This window comes from Cyanistes caeruleus, chromosome 1 (genome assembly GCF_971803275.1).
Source record: "Cyanistes caeruleus chromosome 1, bCyaCae1.hap1.1, whole genome shotgun sequence".
Lineage (NCBI taxonomy): Eukaryota > Metazoa > Chordata > Aves > Passeriformes > Paridae > Cyanistes > Cyanistes caeruleus.
The window spans coordinates 77337079-77349992 of NC_141701.1; the positions used below are offsets into that span (position 1 = coordinate 77337079).

General features: G+C 35.1%; 1 protein-coding gene across 11 annotated transcripts in view; it reads right to left on the minus strand.

Moving 5' to 3' along the window:
* Positions 1-12914, minus strand: part of CDH18 (cadherin 18) — a 438213-nt gene that overhangs the window by 191156 nt on the left and 234143 nt on the right. For all 11 annotated transcript variants that reach the window (XM_023922139.2, XM_086898493.1, XM_086898437.1 and 8 more), the window contains one exon: positions 4785-4871. The gene's annotated coding sequence lies outside the window, so the exon portion shown is untranslated. The remainder of the gene's footprint in view (positions 1-4784; positions 4872-12914) is intronic.

A 12914-nucleotide genomic window follows, 5' to 3' on the forward strand; every position in this document is an offset into this window, starting at 1 on the left:
CTGCTTAGAAGAAATATATCTGCATAGGTACCTCTCCACTAATAATTAAAGTACACATTAAAAAGAAAGAAAATAATAAAAAAACTACCTGAAAAATTTATTCATTTACCTCTATATTAAGTATCAATTCACAATTTTTTACTTGATTTTTAAGTTAACATGCAGGCACTGTTATTCTTCTCTTGAGTATTTTAACTCCATCAACAGATTACCCCCAAGCCTGAAAAAAAACCCAAAACACACAAAGCTTGCTCCAGCTTCTCCTGCAGTCTGGGTGGGTCTCTCCATAAAGTGATTCTCCATCACAGAAAATCATCATATATTCAATGTCAAGTCCCAGGGTTTAGCCTTGTAGCTTAACAGAGTAAAAAAAGTAAATTCAATCTTAATTTCTCTCATAGAGGAGATTCTAAAGGTGTTCCCTGTTTCTACCAGAAATGTAATTCTCTCTGATCCAGAAAACCATTCATTTCCCTCAGTTTACATCCCCATCAGAGCTGGACAAACCCATCTCTCATTACAACTCAAAGATAAATCCCCTGGAATTGTACTGCCAGATTTTTGCATCTGTGTTTTAAATTGGTCAGGAAAAGGTTTTGACATTCTTTTTGCAAAAGCCAGAGAGGCTGCTGGTTCACACAGCATGGAGCTGACTCGAGCTCAATGAGAAAATCATCTGCCAATTTCAAAATCTTCCCAACCACTGACTAACTCCTTCTCTCCACCCCACCCTCAACAATTACTGTAAAGTAGTTGAGTCAATCAATCAAGTTTAGTATTTGTGAAACCACCATTTTGTAGGAAGTTATTAGAGGATTCTCAGGTACACCACACCCTGACTAACATTTCTGAAAGTCATTAGCCTGTAATGGTTTAAGCAGAATAGTGCAAACTGAAAATTCCAGTATACATAAGAATAAAGTTGTGAAAAATAATTATCACGTGTTGCTTAATGTTAGAATAGCCCTTCAATATGTATAATTATAAGACTATTTCTTGTTTCATCTAAGTTTAAATTATATTCATCCCATGGAGGGCATGTTCTAAGAAAATTTCCATTCACTCATGGAACTTGGTTTCATTGGCTTCAAAGTATTTATTTCCTCTCAACTATATCATTACTTTCATGTAACTGTCAACTGAATACGCTCAAATATGTAATTTTAGACTGAACTATAAAGAAATCTGTGAATAGGACATCTTCCCAGCAGATTTTTTAACTGACAGCTAATGGGAAGTAAAATTATAGCTACAGTCTGATTCTCTGTCCTGAACAATGTCTTACAATAAATCTCACAGAAGGGTTACCTCCCTCAGTCCATCTCTAGGTAGAAAACAACAATACCACAACTACTGACGTGTCCCCAGCTATAATTTTGACAATTTTGACAGTCAAGCCTCTAAGGTTTATCAAGATGTTATTGAAGTTGCAGTTAACATATCAAAATTTGTGTCTCCACTACTTCAGTATCAAGAATTATTAGCAAATTTCTAGAAATACTTCTTTCCTTTAATTGGCATAAATAATGCTTATACTCCTTTACTGACATAATGTAAGTACATACGCCTGCTCATGTACTTCAGGCACATTAAAAGAAATTAAGTTTGACTTACAAAACTGTGGAAGGCTGGAGACTAAGTACAGCACAATCAGTACAGTTAAACAGAAACAGTCACATTTATTTCTTCATACAGAAACAAACCTCTGTTTTTTATTTATGTATTTCCTTAGAGCTCAGAATTCTTGGCAAATTAGCAGCATTGGAATATTTTGTCCAGATGAGCATACATTACCGAGTTCAATGGATTAAAAAAAACCCACAACAAACTAAACCAACCAAAAAACCTCAATGCCTCCATTAAAATCCATGTCAGCCTTAATTACCACTGGGAGTTTCTTTATTTATATCCTCAGCTATCCAGATATTTTTACTAGAATCAGAATACACTTCCACTGTTAGAAACATTAGTGATTAAAAATGCTTACTGCAAATTCACTTTCAGGTTCACCAGGAATATCTTTGTTATTTCTTTCTGTTTAAATAATGCAGGGAAATTACAAAGTGATATTACTACTTCCAATAAGGTCATAAATTATTTTAACAAGATTGTGGGAAATGGTTTTCACTTAATGATGTTCTGATGTAACAAAAATATTTGTCACACAAAAAGCTGTATTGACATTTTAGCAACTGTGAAAAATCAAAATATGGTCAAAAACCCGGCACCATATGATTGGTTTTCATTCCATTTATCTGTGGATCGATCCATCATAAATAATTAACAAATGTTGATTTTTTTTGACAGTAAAATTCAATTCAGATAAAGTCAGAAGCATCTTCAGTGCTTATCTTGATACTTCTGCATACTTGATACTTCTGCATACAGTCCTTTTCTGAAAATGGTAAAACTCAGGCGCTCCTAACAAGAATCTTTCCTTACACCTTTTGTTACTTGTGCCAGAAACAAACTGACAATGCTGTATTTCAGTTTTCATCTGGTTTCTCGCAAATACAGCAAAGTTTTACTTTCAAACAATAAAGGAAACTTTAAGATTAAAAGTTAGGTACTTTAAATATTTATTTTAAATTCATGACACTTTTTTCTGGTTTTTTTTTTTTAATGATCTATCCTATTTTAAGCAGTGATTATAGACATAGACTCCTGGTACCTCTTTGTGAAGTATGGACCAGGAGATCAGGTTATTCAGGTACTTGTCCAGTCAAGTTCAGCATATCTTTAATGTGGAGATTGCACACCACACTGGGAATCCCATTCCACTATTTGATTGTTGTCATTATATTTATGTTTTTCTGACCAAAATTTCTCAAGCACCAGCTGTACCTATCATATTTAGCTATATTGTCATGCATCATTAAAAATCCATCTCCATCTTCTCTGCATGGTGTCATTCAGTAGCTGAAGGCATCAGTAAGACCCTCCCTGCAGCTTATCTTCTTAGGACTTTACAAACCCAGCTCTCTTAACCTGTCCTCACTCATCATGTACTCAAATCCCAATTCCCCCACCATCTCAGTAGCTTCTTGTTGAGATTGCGCTAAATCATCAAAGTATTTTATGTAAATGGGGTGCTCAAACTGCATACAATACTGCAGATGCAGTCCCAAAAGTGCTTAATAGAGGAGGAGATTTATTCCCCTCAGCCAACTGGCTTCTTTCTTACTAATATTCTGCAGAATGCAGTTGGCTTCCTTTTGTTGGCGTTCTTTACCAAGACCTGCTCATGACCTTCTCTGCAAAGATGTTTTCTGCCTTGCTGGCACCAAGCCCATACTGCTGCATGGCAAATTATTCCAACCTAGATGCAAGACTCAGCATTCACCTTTGTTGAAATTCATGAACTTTCTGTCAGCTTGACCTTTTTCATGTCCTTTGTCATTAAATCCTCTGCCCCACTGAGCAATGGGCCCAGTTTCCCTAGGCTGTCTTTTGCTGCCAACATACTCATAAAAGTCAATCTTGTTTCTTTTATAGCTATTATCCAACTGAGCTACTGCTTTCCTAAACTCACCTCTACATGCTTGGGCAATGCCTATGTTAGAAATTACCAGGATGGCCATCCCAAATTCTACCTTCTGTGTACATTCTAGTTTTGCTTATCTTTAGTCAAGATTCTGCTGCTCACCCTTATGGGTCTTCTGTAATACCTGTGTGGCTTTTTTCTGCATAGTAGCATTTTCCTTCAAGGTCAATCACCTCACCATGGCACTTCTCCAGTCCAGACTCTTATGGGATCCTGCCAAGAAGATTCTGAACAAGCCAAAGTTGTTGCTCCCCAAGTCCAAGTAATTCTATTTGGCTTGACATTTTGGTTTTTTCAGAATTTTAAACTTTACAGTCTTGTGTTCATTGCAATTAAAGGAGCTTCCCACCTTTAAATATGAATATATATATATATATATATATATGCATGTATGTATGGGTATATATATATATCCAGTTTTTCCCTTTTTTTGTGGATAACAGGTCTGCAGAACATCTGCTCTAATTGGACTATTGTTTACTTATGCCAAGATACTGTGTTTAACACACAACAGGCATATCTTTCTTTGCTTGCACTCTCTCATGTTACTTTGCCCTTCTAGAAGATACTGAATTTAGTAAGATTTTCTATAATTTTTCCAGTCATGAGACTTTCTTAAGATGGTCAGAGAATTTATCTCCTCTCTCCATTTGGGCATGTGGTTTATAGCAGATACCTTCCACTACGTGAGTGAGGCAGGTCTGTCCCATGACCATGACTGAGGCCATGGGACAGCTCATTGCTGCCTTGTAACTGCACCAAGCTCTGTGTGATCAAGCCACAACTTAGCACAGCTGATTACAGTGACTGCTAACATAAAATGTCACAGTGCTCATTTGTTATGAAAAGAACTATTCCTGCAGTAATTAACTTGCCTGAACCTCAAAGACTGTTTTAGCTCCCAAGGACTTTTGCAATTCAAACAATTCATTTTTATCCTACAACTCTATGGGAACAGTAACCTCAGGTGCTGGGTTCTTTCCTTCTTTTTGATCCACAGATTAAATACCATTAAATCATATATATTTTTTTGTTGTCTCTCAGAGGATAAAAAAGTTGAAACTTTTAAACCTATTTCACATATAATGTGACAGGTAACATTTTCCTCAGAGGTGTGATTGGGTTACACACAAGTGACACATTTGCATCCACTTCTATGTATCACTAAAATAAATGGAACCATTCATTTTATATAAACTGGTTTGCTAAATCCTACACGGTACCTAGGTACGTCACTTACCTGAATCAACTGGCTTTTTAAAATTTGTTATACCACTTTATTTTCTTTTATTCACTCACTCCCCTCAAGTGACAGGCAGATGGTCAGCTAGAGAAATAAAAAAGAAAATGGGGATTTAGATTTGGTGGTTTGGGCTTTTTACAAACAAAGTATTTTTCAGTATATATGTAATTGGGATGACAACTTTGCATTTGTATAAAGCAAAGGAATAAATAAAAGGCAATCTAAACAGACATAAATAAATGCCCAACTGTATCTTTATACTGTTTCATATACTGCATGTGCAAATATTCTCCCATGAGAAGTGCACAGAGAGAATTTTTTTCCAGCTTCACTTTCATTCCCTTTTGAACACTAATTTAAAAATACCGATGCCTTTTGTCATAAAAACATGGGTTATCAAGATAGTGACTTTCGTTTTGATGCCTCAAAATTTTTGTAACTCTTACAGAAGCTAAACTAACCCAGAGCACTAAATTATCAGAGGTTAGCCTCGGGAGAAAAAAAAAAAGAAGACTACTTTGAATTTGGTTTCTGAGTCTGGAGAGTACAATGAAATAATACTTTAGATCTTTCTTGCATGCTAAAGGAAAAATCCTCCTGATTTTCTTTTTAAGTTTAAGCTGGAATTCTAAAATAAATTTTGCAGTGCCAGAAACTGGAGCTTAAGAAAGCACACAGCAGGGGAAGAAAGCATTGATGGAATATTTTTCTCTCACACACTTTCAGGAGGAGCTGACTAGCCTACAGGCCAAATGATTCTTCCAAAAAAGATCTTTTAAAACAAAAACAAGAGGATCAGAGTGACAGAATAGAAAATGGCCACAAAAGCTAAAAAATGTTTACACAAAGTATATAAACACATCAGTTCCTCCTTTCTTCTCATGGTTGCCCCATGTTAAATTTGCTATTCATTCATCTGTGCAGGCTGGAACACAACATCTCAGTCTTTGCTGTTTGCTTACATTCTGCCTTGGATTACCAAGACCCCCTGCATACAGATATGGATCTGCAGCATGCTGCCATACAAATATTTGGTCTGCAGACTGGGCTTTGCAACTGGACAAAAGATAGTGAGCGTGGCCACAATTTTAACTGCACCCAAAATACATGTTTAGAACAGACAAGTCTACTCTGAATTCTAAATGCAGAATAGGTGAATAACATTAAGATACTCCCCAGGGTTCTGGAGCACCTTCAGAGGCATTATTAGAAACATGAAGATCTCAGCAGAGGAAGCTGGATTGATTTAGCTCAAAAATGTTAACTAGGGAGAGAAGGATCACTACAAGTTAGCTCAAATAAAACTGGAACTCTAACCAAGAATAAAAGAAAAATTATTTTGCATGTTCTTCAGTGTATTTTTTTACTGCACCAGCTAAAGACATAGCCATAAGCAAATCACCTCAGTCACTTTATTGAGTCCACAGATCATCCTGTCTACTTGTAATGAACATAACTTGCATGACTTCAAATGTTCAGTAGAAATCAGTGTGCAATAGCAAGCTCACAAAAGGATATAAAATTATCTCACATACACATTACTTGATGAAATACATTAACTTTTTCAAATAATAACGAAACTCCTCAAATGTGAGATGCAAAGTGTAACAACCATGCAGAGAGGTCAAATTATGTAGGCCTAGCCCTCTGTGTGCTTGCTTCTTTGGACACACTACAAATTACAGAAATAAAAATTAATAATTTATTGTACCTATACAGGAATACAAGTTTTCATTCACTAAGCTAGCATGCACTTATTGTGGTTTGCTTTATTTTAAAAAGGTTTATAAAATATTAATAAAGACACAGAAAGAAAATATAAAAATACCAGTTTTATTTTTAGGTCTTTGATATACTCACTTGAACATTCCACAATAAATAAAGGGTAATGCTAATCTTGTTTGCTCTGCTTAGAAAAGATCCACAGTGACTTGGGCATAATCACAGCCTCATCAGTAAGAAAATTTTCTCTTGTCCTTAAGGCTCACCATTAAGGGAAATTTTAGGAACAATAGTGTTCAAGGCTTCTTTAAGGAGAAATTTCATAATCTGCTGCAGTCATAATATTGTGACATATAATGATAATATGTCATATTCCAGAAACAAGGTATGTGTAAAACAAGAAAATCCCTTCAAGAGGTAAATAATCAATTTTTTTTTACTTTATTTTTCCCCAGACTGTACCCAGAAACAATTGTAACAGAAATAAATATTTGTTTTATAATCTTTATATCTCTTTAACATCTTTAACATCTAAGTCTGCAAAAAGCAAAGTAAATAATCACACTGCAGGACAACACCACACAGGGTTCTGTTCATATATTAAATTTAGCTCATAAAACTGAGTTTAAGACAAAAATATCCTCCATCAGATAACCCCTCCCCTCTCTGCAGCTTTTCTTATGTGCATTCATCATATATGACTTTAATTTGTGTGACAGCTGCTGTGAAATGAGGTTATTAGAGAACTATTCTCAAAAGTGATATTAGTTACTGAGGGAAAACAATGGACTTTTTTTATACTTATTTGGACAAAGCAAAGCATCTTGTGTGTGTAATATTAATTCACCAAAGTTACAAATCATAGAGATAAATAACATCTGTTTGGATTAAGGTCGATTACTTGAATGGGCTGAAAGAATCCTTCAGATTTGGCTGTACAGAACAGAGAACATTGACTCAAACTAAAATTGGAATCTCTGTATATACAACAGCATCTGTCTCCTTGTTGTAGGTACACATAATAGTGGAAAACATGGAACTGGGAAAAGGTCATAAGAGAGGGGGGAAAAGTGCACATTTTATTAATGAGCCACCCATTTATATCTGAACATGCAGAAATTTCTATCCATCTATGTGTATCCATGATATTTTCTACATCAGTTTTATTCAGGTTTTGCCTTCAGACTGTATTTATATTCATGCATATAAATAGCTTTTCTGTGCCTCAGAGTACTATTCTTAGTGGTCTCTCTCCCATTTCTTCCATTCAAGTAGAGCAGAAAATATAGGGACACTCTGCATTTGGAGTGCTCAGTTACAGGAATATGTAATTGAATTAAAGATACACTTTTTTCCAGTTAATTCTGATAAAGTCTTTCAGCTGGGGCTGCAGCACTGTGTTTCATCTTACAGTGAACCCTGCTGCACTTTTTGCAACAGAAGATTTAAGACTCAACTCCCCCTGCTTCCTCAGGGAGTTGGCTCATAAAATCAGAACCCTGGATCAAAAGTGGTTCCTACCACTGAGATGCACGTCATGTCATTTAAAACCTGTCCTTTGTTAGCCATTTCAGGAAGCTGAATGAGCAACACAGATCCTTAACCAGCCCCAGCAGTGACCCTTTCTATGAGGGTGTGGGAGCCATTACTGCAAAGGCAGCATGGTGTGAACAGATAGGGGCCTCATACTACAGTGCAGGGAAGACTTCTCCGATGCTCTTTCCTCTCTATTAACACAAAGCCAGCTGTTTTCACACTGGTTTAAAAACAGAATGGCCTTTGAAATACTGTTTATCATTATTATAACTTTGCTTTTGCTTTTGGTGTTTTTTTGTGGGTGGTTTTTTTTTTTTTTGCCTGTTTTGAGGAAAAAAAAATATTTGACTTAATATTTTAGAAGAATTAAAAACCTAGGATCCCTTTTATACAAGTATATATCAAGGTCCAGGAAAAGGTCTTTCTTCTCCTCAGGCTATTCAAACAAGTGCTTCATGTGTGAAATGTAAGTGGAATCAACAAATTCAAGCATAGGATCAGTAGGTATCTGACACTGTCCTTATGAGAAAAGGATCAATATAAATCACATCCTACAAAAACACCTTTGATGACTTTGTGTGCTGAATGGATTGAGGTTTCTGATTTTTGCTTCTTTATTTACCAAATCTTAAATACAATCAGATAACCACATAGGCAGTGACTAATACTTCAGTTTTCCCTGTTTACAAATTTGCATTGCAGTTTGTCTACAGTCATGTAAAAAAAGTGGAAGAGAGAAGAATGGGAAAATGGTAATAAATAAGGGTCTGTGAGAGTCAGGTTTATATACAACATCCATAAGCCTTTTCCTGCCTCAATATCAGAGAATCACAGAATGGGTCAGGTTGGAAAGGACCACAGTAGGTCATCTGGTTCAACCTCATTGCCCAAGCAGGGTCATCCTAGAGCACAAGGCACAGGACTGTGTCCAGACAGTTCTTGAATAGCTCCATAATTTCCATAGTTTCCTGGCTGGAGTTGTGGAACTGCAAACTTGGGACAATCAATTAAGCCAAAATAGGGTAAATAGAATTCCAGTGACAGTGCTGCCAAAAGAGACAAGCATTTCTTTAATGAAGGGAAAGAGAAATCAGAGACACCCTGAGGTGGCAGCTGGGGTCTTGATGCCTATAATGCAAGGGGAAAAAGTCTTTCTGGGACAGTTAGTTTACAGGGTATTTGTATGACTAATCATTGTGATCAGTATGATTTAGGAAGCATCTTATTTCATCTTTTTTCTACATACCCTATAGCTTCAAAGAACTCAAGAAATTTTTCTATGAATATGATAGTAAACATGTTAGAAAAGAGAAAAAAATGAATAAATTTGAATCTTATGAGTTAGTGGAGAAAACCAGGAGTAAATGTTTGTCACATTGTAATCAGTTTGATTGGTATAATTGACTTCAATAACATTAACATCCCCGTTTCCAGCAAGTTTTGTTGTTCTCTTCCTCCCTCAAACAAATTCTGAAGAAATAGCTCACAGCTTTTTAATAAATGGAGCAGAAAACACACATCAGAACAAAACAAGTGACTTGGTTCACAAAATGCTAGATTCCTTCAAGAAAAAACAGCATAGGCTGAGGACCCCTTACTTTGTGCCAGTGACTGTGAAAGAAATTTTATCTGTGAAACTCAGAAAATATACCATAAGTGCAAATAGCCAGTGGAGTCCTATACATTTCATGGATATAAAAGGAACAAGTCTTAAGATTTTGCACAGGTGAAACCCTTACTTTCTCTTTCAGTCATGCTCACACTGCCAGGTGTACTGAGGAGAGGACAGGAATGGGGGAGAGAGAAAAGAATAAAGCTCCTTATGTGCAAAAAACCCCATGTGTTACATGGTTCCTCGAGGTTCTAGGTTAAATGAAGCTCTTCCTGTGATGCCAGGAATCATGGCTGAATGTCCATTGGTCCCAGGAATTTTGGAAATTACTCTTGGTTCACATGTAAAAAGGAGCAAAACTCAAACCCCACTATAACCAACTTTATATTAACTAAGAAGGCAACTTGCCTAGATATTTTCTATAAACAGGTCCTGCAACTGCTTTATCACACTGTGATAAATTTATCATCACTGTGTGTGATTTGAAAAAAAAAGAGGAAATGTTCAATGAAGACCACTCTAATGAGCTGAGAGCACTTGCATAAAACTGAGCTGAGCAGATGAAATTTCAGCTCTTGGCTGAAGACAACATTTCATTTCAACAGCCCCGTGTTCTTCAAAAGTCAGTCGATGATACTTACTTTTGTAGTTCCCTGAATTACAAAGAAGGTAACTTAAAACATAACTCTGCAGCACTCTGCAGCATGTATAGAATTTTTGCACATACACATTAACACACACATCATTTAATAATAATAATTTGTTGCTTTTTAATTGTATTGTACCTTCTCTTTTATCTGCCTTGAAATATTTCTGATTTAATCAGAATTTTAAGGACACAAAATCCAGAAGAGAAGCTCAAAGCATTACTACATAAAACAGCAAAAAGTACCTACCTTCCAAGACAAAAAACTGTTTCATTTATACTTCTATTTATTCACCCTTTCAACTGCCTTATTCCTCACTAATACATCTACACTATTGTAAATTGAAAGATTATGGTTTCTTAGAAAGAATTGAAAAAAAAACCCCTACATGTTTATATCATTAGCAGTTTTATTATTCTTTTATGTTGATCCCTGTCATATTCCCTAATAATAATAAAAGATTTTTGTATTAGTAGGCTCAAAAAAAATTTGCTTCCATACCTGTGAAATCTGTAATTAAGGAATTTTAGTTTCTTCTTCATTTGGCCTGGCTTCTCAATTTTTTCACCTTAGTTTTTTTTGTTTGTTTGGTTGGTTTTTTTTGGTTTTTTTTTTTTGTAATTACTAAGCCTCCACATGGACTACCATCAACCCTAATAATTTTTAAATAAGCTGGTAATTTTTCAGGCTGTTGTACTAGTAATGAAATAAATGTTGTTCAATTCTATAATTTAAGATATTGAGGAGCAACAGCTTAAATAACTATGAAGGGTCATGGCCAAAGTAAATTCATGAGCAGAACCCTATGTATTTTGCCAAGAATAAAAGTAAATCCCACCACATTCATAAGAAATTAACACAGAGAATGGGTCCCAGGCTCTTTCTGTTTACAACTCACATTACCACCAGCTGAATCAGGTCAGAATGTTTTTGTTGTAGAATGCTTAAATTTTTTAGAAAATTACTGTTTAAACATCTACATTAGAAATTTACCTTCTTATTTTCAGTCTTTTTTTTCCAAAAATACCTGAAAATACATTTTAATAGTCATATTTTAAGCAAAAAAAATCAATCATTTGATAATTTCAATGACTTGAATGACATTTGACAGAAGTTTTCATTTTGTTCTAAAACAGTATTTCCCATTTTGACCATCAAAAACAAAACAAAAAAAAATTTGAAAAATCCAAAGGTTTTAGTAGCACACATGAAAATCTGGAATATAGATTTGAGAGATGGTAATAAAAAGACAAATCAGAAATATTAAATAGCAACAAAAAATATCTAATTATCTATAACATTTCACATCTCTGATGCTTGGAAAGGTAGTTCTCACTGAACTCTTATAATAGCAAGTAGTTTTTTTGTCACAGACTAGCAGCAAGATTATATTTATTTATTCAGTAATGCACAAGAATGTGCATTATTTTTCAAAATAAATAGTTGTATCCCGTGAAACCATTGAAAGTCAGAGAAAAAAAGACAATACAATAATATGAGATGAGAAACATACTCCATTGTAGAAAAATTTATTGGTGCAAAACAAAACTCTATTATTAGGACATGAATAATCAAAGAAAAAAAAAACAGACTATCAACCTACTTTGTTGTTTGCATTTGAAACAAATATTTTATGGACATATATAAACTTAGAAAAAGAAATTATGTTCAAATACTTTTCCTATTCAGAGCTGGGATGTAAATTTTCTAATCATATTACTGCTCTGATAAGAGAGAAAATTGTCTTCCATATGAAAAGGATGCAGACATAGTTTTCTGTCAGATTACAGGAAAACATCTGCTTTTTTCATAAGTGACTCTAACATTGACATTAGGCCCCTCTACTACAGCTTGAGATTTTGATGGTGATCAGAGCACCCTACCAGAACCCACACTGCTCCATGCTCCAGAATAAGTGGCCCAACTGGACGAGTGCCCAGAGCTTAAAGTATCTGTTTTCTATCATGATTTCTTTCATGATTAGTGACAAGGCATGAATTGAATATTTAAAGGAGTGCAACTGTTCTCAGACTGATTCTTAGTATGCAAAAATCATCCTACTAAATTATCTTCTTGGCTGACATTGCGAAATGTGTGATCTGGCAGAAGGCACAGCTCTAGCTTTGCTTAAATGAATGCATCAACTTTCACAAGGCTGTAGGATTGGAATTACAATATTCTGTGATGGCTGTGAAGATAAAGTGTGTCGGTGTCACCGTGAGTTATTTCATGTATAGGATGCAGAACAGAAAAAGGCATTTGTACAAAATGCTCAGTAATTGAAGAAAAAAATCCCACTGTCCAAAATAGAACAGATTATTTAGTATATTTATCGAGGAGGCAGATCAATTTTACTGCTGTGATATATCTCACATTTTCTCAAATAATTATTTTATAAAGGCATTATGCCTGTTCCCACTCCCCCATTTTGCTTCAGAAGGTAATACTTACATAGAACCATATACTTCCTATGATACACTAACAGTCATAGTAAATAACCAGTTTAGCTGTGGATGTAAATTTCTTGCCCATTAAGACTTCAAAGTAACCCTCACTAATCTATCTTTAACATAGTGTGCAAGTACAAATCCAACATCTGTTTCTCACTTC